At 47.1% G+C, this 12,014-nt stretch overlaps 1 long non-coding RNA gene across 1 annotated transcript in view; it reads right to left on the bottom strand.

Annotated features, from left to right (window-relative positions):
- The window catches only part of LOC122496531, a 30,343-nt gene extending 26,799 nt beyond the window's left edge, over nt 1-3,544 (bottom strand). The window contains exon 1 of the long non-coding RNA XR_006300848.1: nt 3,432-3,544. This is a non-coding gene — a long non-coding RNA (uncharacterized LOC122496531). The remainder of the gene's footprint in view (nt 1-3,431) is intronic.
- Nucleotides 3,545-12,014: the final 8,470 nt, after the last annotated feature.

The following is a 12,014-nucleotide window of genomic DNA, read 5'->3' as shown; positions in this document are numbered from 1 at the left end:
CGTCCAGACGGACACGCCCCTCCCCCACTTGTCATTTTTACTGCTTTCCTCATAAAGTCCTGTTTTGTCTGCTTTTAGTGCCGAAACACCATCTTTTTTGTTGTTGTAAAGATTTGCCTGGATTTTGACCCTTTCGTTCCCACCATCTAGTGCTCCTTGATTTATGTGTGTTTCTCATAAACAGCATAGAGCTAGACTTCATTTATGTAATTGTTGCTTTTGCTTCAATCTGAAAATCTCTGTGTGTACAGCTTAGATGACTATTAAGTGACCATCATTTATACATTTTTCTGATGGTTGCCATTACACTGGACTTATTTCTACTATTTTATTTTGTGTTTTCTATTTACCTGCTTCCTCTTTGCTTATCTTTTTTTCTCCTTCCCTGACTTCTGCGAGATCACACATGCTTTCTTAATTCCGTTCTTCACCCCCACTTGTTTGGAGAACACATATTTTCATTCAATAAGTAGTTATCTTTATATATACTTCTCATTTTCACATGTTTCTCACAAACATCTAAGCAATATCTGTATCCCCTCCTTTTTTTTTCTTTTTTTAAGTTTATTTATTTTGAGAGAGAGAGAGAATGAGCGGGAGAGGGGCAGAGAGAGGGAGAGAGAGAATCCCAAGCAGACTCTGGGTTGTCAGCACACAGACAGACACTGGGCTTGAACTCACGAACCACGAGATCATGGCTTGAGCTAAAATCAAGAGTCAGACACTTAACCCACTAAGCCACCCAGGTGCCCCTGGATTGTATTCTTTAAATGGGTAAATCGTATGGTACCTGAACTGTATCAATAAGGCTTTAATTTTAGAAAATAATAAAACTATGCAAAGAAGAGCACCCAAGACGTGACCACACAAGGGAGAGTTGTTTCTTGGCCAGATGCTGCTCACCCAGCTTCTTCACACTTGAAAAAACATTCTTGAAACTGTAATTATAGGCCCCTGTCTACTTCAACTTCACTTTTCAAGAAATGGAAAATGGCCACAATAACCCCTTGCTCCCATTCAGTCTCAGCCTTAATACTCTAGCTGCAGGTGCACTGAGGGGGGCATCACCTGCTAGCTCATTTAAGTTGCTGCATGGAATTAATACGAAAACCAGCAGGCATTTACTCAGTCTTTCAGTATTTGCTGGACACTTGAAAACTCTCGCCACCAGGAAGCATGTGGATTAATGAGCCCAGAGTCAAAAGAGTGGCTTCCACTCTTTTGGGTCATTCCACAAATGACCCAAGCCGAGTGGGGACCCAAGGGTGGACAGAACAGATATGCTCCTGCCCTCATTCAGCCTCAAGTCTAGTAAAAGAGGCAATCATGAGCCACGTGCTCAGCCCAGGGGAGGACCCTAAGGGACAGTGACAATACTGCACGAGCTCCTGAATGAGAGGCCACACAAGGACTAGGCAGTTGAGAAGGTCCAGATGCCCACTGGCAGTCTCCCATGGGACTGGAGTGGGGTAACATACTGTTTCTTCATCTGGGTGATGGTTACACAGGTGTGTTTACTTGATAACAACTCGGCAAGCTATTTACCTGTGATTTGTGCATTGCTGTCTCCATACGTTATGCTTTCATAAAAAATGTACTTGAAAATATTCCGATTCAAATATTCCACTGGAATCAAACGTAGACACCTTTCTGCATCTCTCTATGGCGCCCACTTCCTCTCTAACTATGGCGCCCGCTTCCTCTCTAATGCAACTCACGCACTCCATCCTCATTCTCTATGCTCTAAGCTCACCAGCCTACATTTGGTGGCAGAAATGCCCAAATTGCCCTGGCCTGAGAATCTTCTACAGGCTTTTCTTCTGCCTGAGGTGCACTTGTCTGTTCTTCGCGAACTTCATATTTCTAAAAATCCAATCCCAGTTGAAATGGCGTCCCCTCAGAGATGCCTGGCCTCACCGCTCCACCTACATTGCCCGGCGCCCTGCGTGGTCCTGTCACAGTGCCCTGTGCATGTTCCTCATTGCACTAGACTCATTGCACTTTTGTGTCTTATCACCTGTCTCCCAGGATAGACTCTAGTATCCATGGAAGCCAATGCTGTAGCTCACTCAACATTTTACCACCATGCCCAGTAAAGTGTTCGATGTGTAACACTTGAAATAAGTGTTTGCAAATGAGTGAATAAAGAAACAGAAGGCAATGCTCAACCCAAGAGAGGAGCAAGGACATGGCCTTTCAGGCGCTGTGGCAAGACAATAAGCGAGGTGTGTTGGCAGAATCTTGCCCCCCTCTGGTCACCCTAGACTAGCAATACTGGGAGATGATGAATTACAGTTACTCCTAGAGCCAACCATTCAAGGGGAAGGTTGAATGGTATTAAATGCATTTAATAGCACAATGAAAGGAACAAAGCCCCTGTAATTCCCACCATCTCCTTACCCCTACCAACCTGGGGAATCGGTGGCATCACAGCATCTTGATTCTTAACACAATGGCACAGGGGCAGTTCTGGCTTGTCAGAGGATGTGACTGTCAAAGCATCTTTGTGTGCAGGTGTGACGATGCTTTTCCCACACAGCAGGGACAGACTGCAGGCTGTAATTTTGCCCTGGCCCCCTATTATCAAAACCATACCATTCCTCCCTAACCTTAGAGTATATCTAAAAGCACCCCCCTCAATGTACCAGGTGCAGCCGGGGAAGGTCTCTTAATGCCGAAGGAGATGTTTAGAAAGTAGGAAGAGCTTAAATCAGCGCTGGTCAGAGAAAAGGCCAGCACCCCTGGGTCAGCCCTACACCACCAGTAACCTCGGAAGGAAGCCATTGGCCAACCCCGGTGGCCTACTCTGACCAGCCACCTGCCCACAGCCCAACCCCTCACCTGAGTACAGCCTAACCCTCACTCTGTGCACAACCTGATCCTCACCCTGCCCACAACTTGACCCCTCAGCCTGGCCTCAGATGGACCCCTTGATTCCAGGTACACACAGTCTTGCCCTTCAGTGTACATCTTATTTCCTTACCCATACTGTGAACTTTCTGGGGCAAGACACCAATGCCTCCTGAGAAACTGAATATACAAGTGGACAATGACCAGACCATATATGACAATAGACCCCTTACCCACAATCTCTAGCAACCAGCCCAGGAAGTCAAATGCCCACAGCAACCGGCCTAGAATGGTCAGAAATTGCTCAGTGGCTTCCAGCTTCTTTATTTCATGTACCCACGTCCAACCAGGACCAACCAGGCAAAGGCAAATATGCTTCCCAAGCAGTCACATAAGATGCCCCTCTTCTAGCCAGGCTCCTTCCAGGGTCCTCCAGTCACTGCAGGCGTGCCTGAAGCCTTCCTTTCGATGTTTGCTGTAACACTTTCCCGCTCCCTGCCTGCCTTGAAGTCCCTGACAAATGCAAATAATGGTCCCTTGTTATGACAGACTCTGAATAAACAGTTTCTGTTTGTTCTCACCTAGGTGGTCTTCCTTTCTGTCCACAGTTTTCCTGGAGGTCCCAACATGACACTGCAGCCCCAGCCTTTGGCCGGGTGCGTTATATGCTGGCAACGTACTCGTGACTTCAAATCCACACCAGCGTGGTGAGTCAGCACTTTGGTCTGAACTCCCCTCTCTTTGCAGTGAGCCCTTAGCTACTTATTAGCAGCTCAGGGCCCAGGTTTTTTGGTGGTGTCTCCTTTGTTTGCATTCTTGGTAGAATTGGGCCATCCCTCTTCACCTCTTTGGCTCTCTTTTGTGCTTCCATTTTATGCTGTTCTGTTAAAATTCTTGGTCACAGGAAGGAGAATCACAGGCCAGAGCACAAGCAGAGGCCCCCTGTAGACCTGTAGATCAAGCGAGCCTCACAGAGCATTGAGTTTGTAGTTCTCACCGCACTAGAATCCGTTCAAAGTGCTGTGGGTCACCAATAAAGCTAGATAAGGTTCCTCTTCCATCTCAATACCTTGTCTAGACAGTCTTGTCTCCGGTTTTTCTGAAAGAGCACAAATTGTCAGGTCTGTGTTTAGAGACAGTCAACTGTCAGGACAGGAGGTCCTAAGACACAAGGGGCCAAAGCATGACGTCTCTACCACCCACTGCCAGCTCTCATGGGGTCATCCAAGTCCTTTCCTCCTCCAGGAAAACCCCTGCCTCTAATTTGGATGTTAGAATCCAAATTCTCGTACCTGTCTTTCTAAATGGCCTGACTTCACCACGGATCATTTGGACCCTCAGTGGCCATTCTGGGGAACACGTGACGTACACACAATTGTTCATGTGAGAGAACTTTAGAAAACAAAGGGAAGAGGATATTTCGATCAGCGTACAGAGGTCCCCAAAGGAAATTCTGACTTAAACATTGCTTCACTGGAAGATTCTTTGGCCAAAGCTAGTGAATAATTTGAAAACTTAAGTAACAGCAAACAAGCCTCTGCCTTTATCTTCCCCCTCCTTGCCCTCCAGTTACTTCCCTAGATGCAGCCCTGCCTCTGCCCCTCCTACCCTTCCACTGCTCCCCCTCCACACTGCCAGTGACTCCTCCCTCCTCCTCCCTGCCACCCCCTACCCTTTCCCCAACAACTCCAAAGATCCTTAAATGCCAGTCACTGTTAAAGGCTCATGCCTACCACAGGCCAGGTATCCAGACAACTGTAGAATTTAAACCTTGGACCAGAACTGAATGAATAACTACAATGAAGGATTTCCCTAAACCCAGAGAAGACCAGCAACTATTCATAGAGGAATGTAGAATTCTTCTGGGAATTGAAGAATGTGACCCAGGGTTACCTGAGCTATTAGCAATTTCACACACATTGCTCCGAACCTCACTGCTGAATCCCGGATGACAGAAGTTAATGAAACTGACTGGGATCTCTCTTACCACGGTAAACCCCACGGTCAAAAACAGGCCCCCAAAGTAGAGCAAGATCCCCCAAAATCCACACCTGAAACTTCTCTAATAAAAGTCTGTTGGGCCGGGTGCCTGGGTGGCTCAGGAAGTTGAGTGTCTGACTCTCGTTTTTGGCTCAGATCATAATCCCAGGGTCGTGGGATGGAGCCCCGCATCAGGCTCCACATTGAGTGTGGAGTCTGTTTGGGATTCTCTCTCCCTCTCCCTCTGCCCCTCTCCTCTGCATGTGCTTGCTCTCTCTCTAAAATTAAAAAAAAAAAAAAAAGAATGTGTTGGGCCACAATTCTAATCATGCAAAAGAAGAAAAGCTAGGCTATGGTGCCCTGTTGTTTGCGTTGCTGTTTGTGTTGCAAACACCAATCTAAACATGTTCGTGAAGGTATTTTGTAGATGTGATAAACGTCTACAGTCAGTTGACTTTAAATAAAGGAGATTACCCTCAATAACATGGGTGGGCTTCATCCAATCAGCTGAAGGCCTTAAGAGCACAAACTGAGGTTTCCCACAGAAGAAGAAATTCTGCCTCAAGACTGTAACATCAAAACCCTACCCGGGGCACCTGGGTGGCTCAGTCGGTTAGGCAACCACCTTCACTCTCAGGTCATGTTCTCACAGATCGTGAGATCGAGTCCCGCATCAGGCTCTGTGCTGACAGCTCAGAGCCTGGAGCCTGCTTCGGATTCTGTGTCTCCCTCTTTCTCTGCCCCTCCCCCATTCAGATTCTATCTCTCTCCTTCAAGAGTAAATAAACATTAAGAAAAAGAATTAAAACCCTACCTGAGTCTCCAGCCCACTGGCTTGCCCTACAGATTTCAGACTCAGGACTGCTATTTCATTCATCTCTCACCTGAATTTATAGCCTGCACTACAGATTTTGGTCTTCCTAATGCACAACTGAGGCAATCAATTCCTTTAAAAAAAAAAAAAAAATATATATATATATATATATATATATATATATATATATTCAAATACATTTATCACCTATTGGTTCTGCTTCTCTGGACAACCTGTTACAGCCCCTGCAGATCAAACAGTTAGAAGACCTACTTCCCAACTGACCACCTTTATTAGCAAGGATACGTGTAGTATTATAAGCAAAAGGCACCCTGGTAAAAGATCATTCCATTTTACAAAAGAAAAGTCCCTCCATTTAGGTCAATGAGGGTGCTCCAGAGAAGGAAAAAAACACTCAAAATCCTGCCTTATCCATAAACATCCAATGTAAATGACTACACATAACGATGGTCACCGTTAACAATTCTTGGTAGACATAAGTGCTACGGTTTATACAATAAACCTTCTTTGTTCAACTTCTTCCTCAGAGTAAACATACCACCCAGGTGGCAGATATTTCAAATAGCTCACGGAATTTCCCTGTCCTCCAGCCCGTAACGATAACCCTCGGGCCTTGACTGAAAAACTTTCCTTCCTGCTCTGTGTGAGGCCCCTGCCAATTTAATAGAAAAAGATATATTTGGCCAACAGAATTGTGACACGAAGTGTATACCAGACGGACTCTTTCTTCAGGTTCCAGAGGACTTTTCTGCTCATAATCAAGTCGGGTCTGTTCTGGGTATGCCTTTACCTTCTCCTTTAGATTTGATGCATACACCCAAAAAAGCCCTAGACACCATTTGTGACTCTTGAAAGGAAATGCTTTGGTAGCTAGGTGCCAGTCTCAACTAAGGTGTATTCGTTTCCTGTGGCTGCTGTTACAAAGGAAACAAACCAGTGGCTTGAGACAACAGGAATTTATTCTCTTACAGTTCTGACAGTGGAAGTCCAAAATTCAAGATGGTGGCAGGGCCACGCTCCCACCAAAGTCTCCCGCAGGGGATCCATTCCTCGCCTCTCCCTGCTTCTGCTGGCAGCTGGCAATCTCTGGCCTCCCTTGGCTCCTGGTCTCTGTTCTCTTGTCTCTGTCTTCACGTCGCTTCCTCCTCTGTGTATCTGTGTGTCATCTCCCTCTGGCTCACTCGTACCAAGATACTTATCATTGGGTATAGAGTCTACTTGGATAATCTAGGATGATCTCCTCATCTCAAGATCCTTAACTGAGTTGCATCTGCACAGACTCTTTTTCTAAAGAACGTAACATTCACAGGTTCCAGGGATTAGGAGGTGGACACATCTTTTGGGGAGCCACCAGTCAATCCACTACGCAAGGTTATGAAGCTAACTAAACCACCAAAGAATAGGTCTCTGGAGGGATTCAGACAGGCCCTTCTAAAACACCAACATTTAGCTTCTGATTTTCAAAAGGAAGAATGGAGACCAAAAAAACAATCTCTTCCTAACCTTTACTCACATAATCTCTGGCACTCTCAAGGTGGCCAGTTGGTAGAACCAGATGATTTCAAATGGATATTAGCTGAATGAGTCATCAGTGTTCCTCTGCTACGTATGTGCAGACCCAGAGCAGCCTTCTGCCCAGATCAGAGCACTCGCTGGGCCCTGCGGGGTCCAGTGACCACCTTCCTTCAAAGGCCCGAGGCCCTAGACGGCAGCCCAAGCCAAAAACTACAGGAACATGTCAGACGCGTTCCAACCCTGGGCCCTTTCCATTCCCTTTTGGGAGCAGGGACATGTACCACTGCAGTCCAGCTCCTACTGGTGCCTCCCAGAAGCACTCCTCCTAGAACGAAGGTGCCCGCTCCTGCCCTAGACAGACCAGGCTCCCTGGAATGTAGGAAGTCCTCCCTAGTTACCTCTTGCAAAAGGCTGGCAATCAGGGACAGAGACTTATGCTCTAACCCTCGACAACACTCAGAGGTGTGCAGTCCTTCATGCTTTGACTCACTCACCGGTTTCTTCATTTGTCGATTCACATGTTCATCCACCCACTGAACAAACTCCCTGAGCAACTTCAAGAGCCCAGGCCTGCACCAGCTGCTGGGCACAAAAAGACAATTATGTCAGTCACTGGAAATCCCAAGAAGGCCACTGTCTCCAGATACCACGGGTAAACAGTGAAATTACAAAGTACTAGAGAGGAATAAATCAAAGACAATGGAGACCCAAAGGAGGTGAGTGGGATTTTTGCAGATACTTAATCCCCACTTGGGACAGTTATTACCACCATTTTACATTCATGGGGGAAATGGGGGATCAAAGAATCAGTGACGGGGACGCCTGGGTGGCTCAGTCGGTTGGGCGTCCGACTTCAGCGCAGGTCATGATTTCACAGTCTGTGAGTTCGAGCCCCACATCGGGGTCTCTGCTGACAGCTCGGAGCCTGGAGCCTGCTTCGGATTCTGTGTCTCCCTCTCTCTCTGTCCCTCCCCTGCTCATGCTCTGTCTCTCTCCGCCTCAAAAATAAATAAAACCATTTTTTAAAAATTAAAAAAAAAAAAAAAAAAAGAATCAGTGACTAACCTACAGAAGAGAGAAGAAGGGGGAATTTGGTAGGCGCCCAAGGGATAAGGCATGGAGAACACTAAAGTGGGGAAGGCCAGTCTCACTTCCTAATTGTCTTCCTGGGATACTTGGGATTTTTTTTGCTTCCTCCATCCCTCTATCCTCCAGGGAATCATTATCAAGGGAAATCCTCCTTTTTTCACTGTCTTTTCTCCCGCAAATCTTGGCCCAGGAGAAAGGAAATGGAAAATGGCTGCGGGCCATCGTATTTGTGAGCTGGAAGGTTGACATCCCAGCAGGAGCTGTCTCAGCCTCCCTAATTGGGATTGGAGTCATGCAACCCTTCCTGGCCTCTCCAGTTGATTACAGGCCACTTCCTCTCAGTTGACCGGCCTATTTCAATTCTGTGTTAGGAAATCTCCCTCGTTAGCATTTGCTGCTCTGTTTGAGGGTCAGAGAATTGGTCAGGTTAGCAAAGTTTTATCCCTGGAACTTTCTCATCTTTCTTTTCGTTTACCACAGAAGATTCTTATGGACCGTCTTCTCCTCTCCTGGCATTACACACAATGGGTAATCTAATCTCAGGGGCTGGATGAGATAGTAACTTTGTATGTCACCTCTACTAGCAGGTACAAAGAAAATGTGATGTAGTGAGAAACACTGGTTGTTGGAGTTAGGAGATCCAGATTATAAGGCAGACTTTTCGGCACTGATAAAGGAAGGTGAGAGATTCCCCATTGGCAGTGGGTGGATTCTACTCTAAAGGGATCGCCAACTCTCCGTGAAGGTTAAAGCAATGCTAGCTGAGTCTCCACTGCTCACTTTGATTCCCCTTGTGCATTCCCAGAGCTGAGTGAGTTGGAATTCTCACCATCACCAGTTCATTCCCAAATGGTATCCCAACTCTCACCTTTTTGTAGCAGGCTGTGCTGGAAATGTGCATGGTAGGATTGGTCAGAAAGGAAGAGCCACATGAAAAGCATCCACTGGGTCTGGATGGAGTGTCAGCTGGAGTTCAGAGCAGCCAATCTACTTACCCTTTTCACAATCCATCCACGAGGCATTGCCTAACTAATGCCCAAATCAAGTCTTCCTGGGACTCTTGCTGTCCTGCAGCACAGACAGACTGGATGGTCATCAAATTCATTCCCTTTTCCCTGGGCAGTTGGCTGAACCACATTTCCCCCTTGCATCTAAGTGGGGGCATGGGCTTGGACAGAAGTGTTGTGTGTGGCTCCTAAAATGTTTGCATAAGCTGCCGCAGTCCCCTCTGTTCTTTGGGCAGCTGGTCGTTGACAATTTAGAAAAGGTCTCCAGGATCCTGGAGAATTTCCAGGCTCTGGGAAAAAGTGGAGCCACGCATTGGAAGGAGGCTGGATTCCTGAGTCGCCTCATAGAGATCTGTCCCTGAGAGCTGCCGACCAGGTACATTCACACTGGATGTTGAGTAAACGAGAATTAAAGTTTCGTTGCACTAAGCCACGCACACTCGGGGGTTGTTTATAACAGCTTTTAACCTACCACAACTAATCTCTGCCCCACTCGGAAAGTTTTCCACCCCAGTGGGTCTTCCAACTTTGTACGGTATCCTGCTTCTCAGCTTATTTCCTCTCCTAAGGAAAATTTAAAAATAAATAAATAAAAATTAAAAAGAAAGAAAGAAAGAATATCTCTTAGGAGCAGAAGCAAACACAGCTGCAAAGCAAACACCAACTCCAAGGGTCTGCAGAGCCGTGGGCTGCTTGCCAGGCTCTGAGTGGGGTATTGTTCTATTGGCTCCCATTCCCAGCCTCTACCATTTCCACTGTGATGGGAGATCCAGCCACTAACTTCCAACTCCCCTAATTTTAAGCAAAAATTAGCATAAATAATCAAATCATAACTGGCCTCTGGGCGCCTGGGTGTCTCAGTCAGTTGAGCGTCAGATTCCTGAGTTCTGCTCAGGTCATGATCTCATAGTTCAAGGGACTGAGCCCTGCATCGGGCTGTATGCAGAAAGCACGGAGCCTGCTTGGGATTCTCTCTCTCCCTCTCTCTCTGCCCCTCCCCCACAAATGCATTTTCTCTCTCTTTCTCTCAAAATAAATAATAAATAAACCTTTTTTAAAAAATCATAACTGGCCTCAAGTTCCCTGCAGGCTCAAGGGATGGGGCTAGAAGGACAAATTACAAAGTATCTCCTTCCGGCAGACAACATCCTTTCCCCGGATTCTCCCTGACCCACCACCACCAGGAGGTGCCAGTCCTGAGCTCTGAGCTCTGCTAGGTTGAGGGTGAGGGGAGGTAGCCTTGAAGCCTCCCCCCTTCACCCATTGCCCCTGCTGACCACAGTATGTATCTGGGGCGAATGGCACAATTAGGGAGATCAGGAAGGCTGAGGTCATGGGTCAGTCAGGATTATAGGTCCGGTGGTAGCCAGGGGTATAGTCAAGCGCTGGTAAGCTTAAAAGTTAGGCTAGGACTAGAGATCTGTTTGCAGCTGGAGAATAGACTGGATGTCCATGTTCTTCACAGGGACTGATACCGGGAAGTGGCAGCTTGAACCGGGTCTCCCAATGATATGTATGAGTTTGCACCCTTTCAGATTCCACTGCTATACGGGGAGGGTGGGGGGGAGTAGTGGAAAAGAGTTCCTCTGGATTTAGATCTTCTTTGAAGATTTAATTGGAGAGAGTCTCCCGGACTCAGATATCAAACCAGAGAAAACTTCTCCTCCTCCTAACTCTTAGGAACGCTTTCTGCTATTTGAATTCGTGAGCCCCAGAATGGCAGGGACTTTGCTTTATTCAACATCATAAGCATCAATAAAGCAACCGTCATTACCTTGTGTTGAATGAACGAATAAAGGCTGGTGGGGTGGGAGGGAACTGGGGGCTGCTGGTCCCCGAAAACAGGATACCTATCAGGAACACCTTCTCCGTCAGCGTTCTCTCCCATCCAGCATTCTGACTCTGAAAGTGACAACTGCCTGCAGCATCTTCTTGAGGGAGGAGGAGGTCCAGATCTCCTCAAATCCCTCATGATCTTTCGTAGGGGCTGAAGTCCAGGTTAATCAGCGCAGGAGTTAACTTCTCAGTTGTGGGACGAACTTCTGCTTTTTCTTTACGCTCGCTCTAAAGGGGTCTCATAAGGGAGGGGAGATAAACGCAGATGCTAAGTTGTGCATCTTAAATAGAAGCTTTTGCCACTGGATCGCAGAGAACCCAAGGGCCACCAGGGCTCGCCTTGCTTTCTTTCCAACTCCCTACAGTAACTTCTCAAAGACCCAAGAAAAAGGTGGACGATGCCATGGGAAAACTGAGGGCCTCGGAAAAGCTGTTTCTAAGCTCAGACTCTAACAGCTTCGGCTTCCTGGGCTGGGGAGGTCGGTATGAGAGGGTGTTACCCATATCTCAACATTTCTCCCATTTTCTGCTGTTTCTCCAAAGCACTTGCTCATCTAGGACTCTCAAACATCCTGCCCTGTGTCATCCACAACTAGCGGGCACCAAAGCGGTGAGTTCTCCACCTCTTCCCAGACAGCTCTCCAAATACACCCTCATCTCCCTGGAACAGCTCAAGCCTTCCTCATCCTGCACCTACACGCTTACCTCTGCCCTGCAATTCCCTTCTCCCTGCCACCCAGAGTGTGCAGCATGATCCCTACCTACCCTGCTTAGTATCTTAACGTCAATCAAAGGAATGATCCCTTTTTGTCCCTCCCTACCCAGTCCTGCTAGTTATCAAGAGGCTCCTCAAACCCAACCCTCCACCTGGGTCTCCGGTTCACACCAGCTCCACAACCCCT

The sequence above is a fragment of the Prionailurus bengalensis genome, chromosome A3, assembly GCF_016509475.1.
Source record: "Prionailurus bengalensis isolate Pbe53 chromosome A3, Fcat_Pben_1.1_paternal_pri, whole genome shotgun sequence".
Lineage (NCBI taxonomy): Eukaryota > Metazoa > Chordata > Mammalia > Carnivora > Felidae > Prionailurus > Prionailurus bengalensis.
This window is presented reverse-complemented; position numbering and strand designations above follow the sequence as displayed.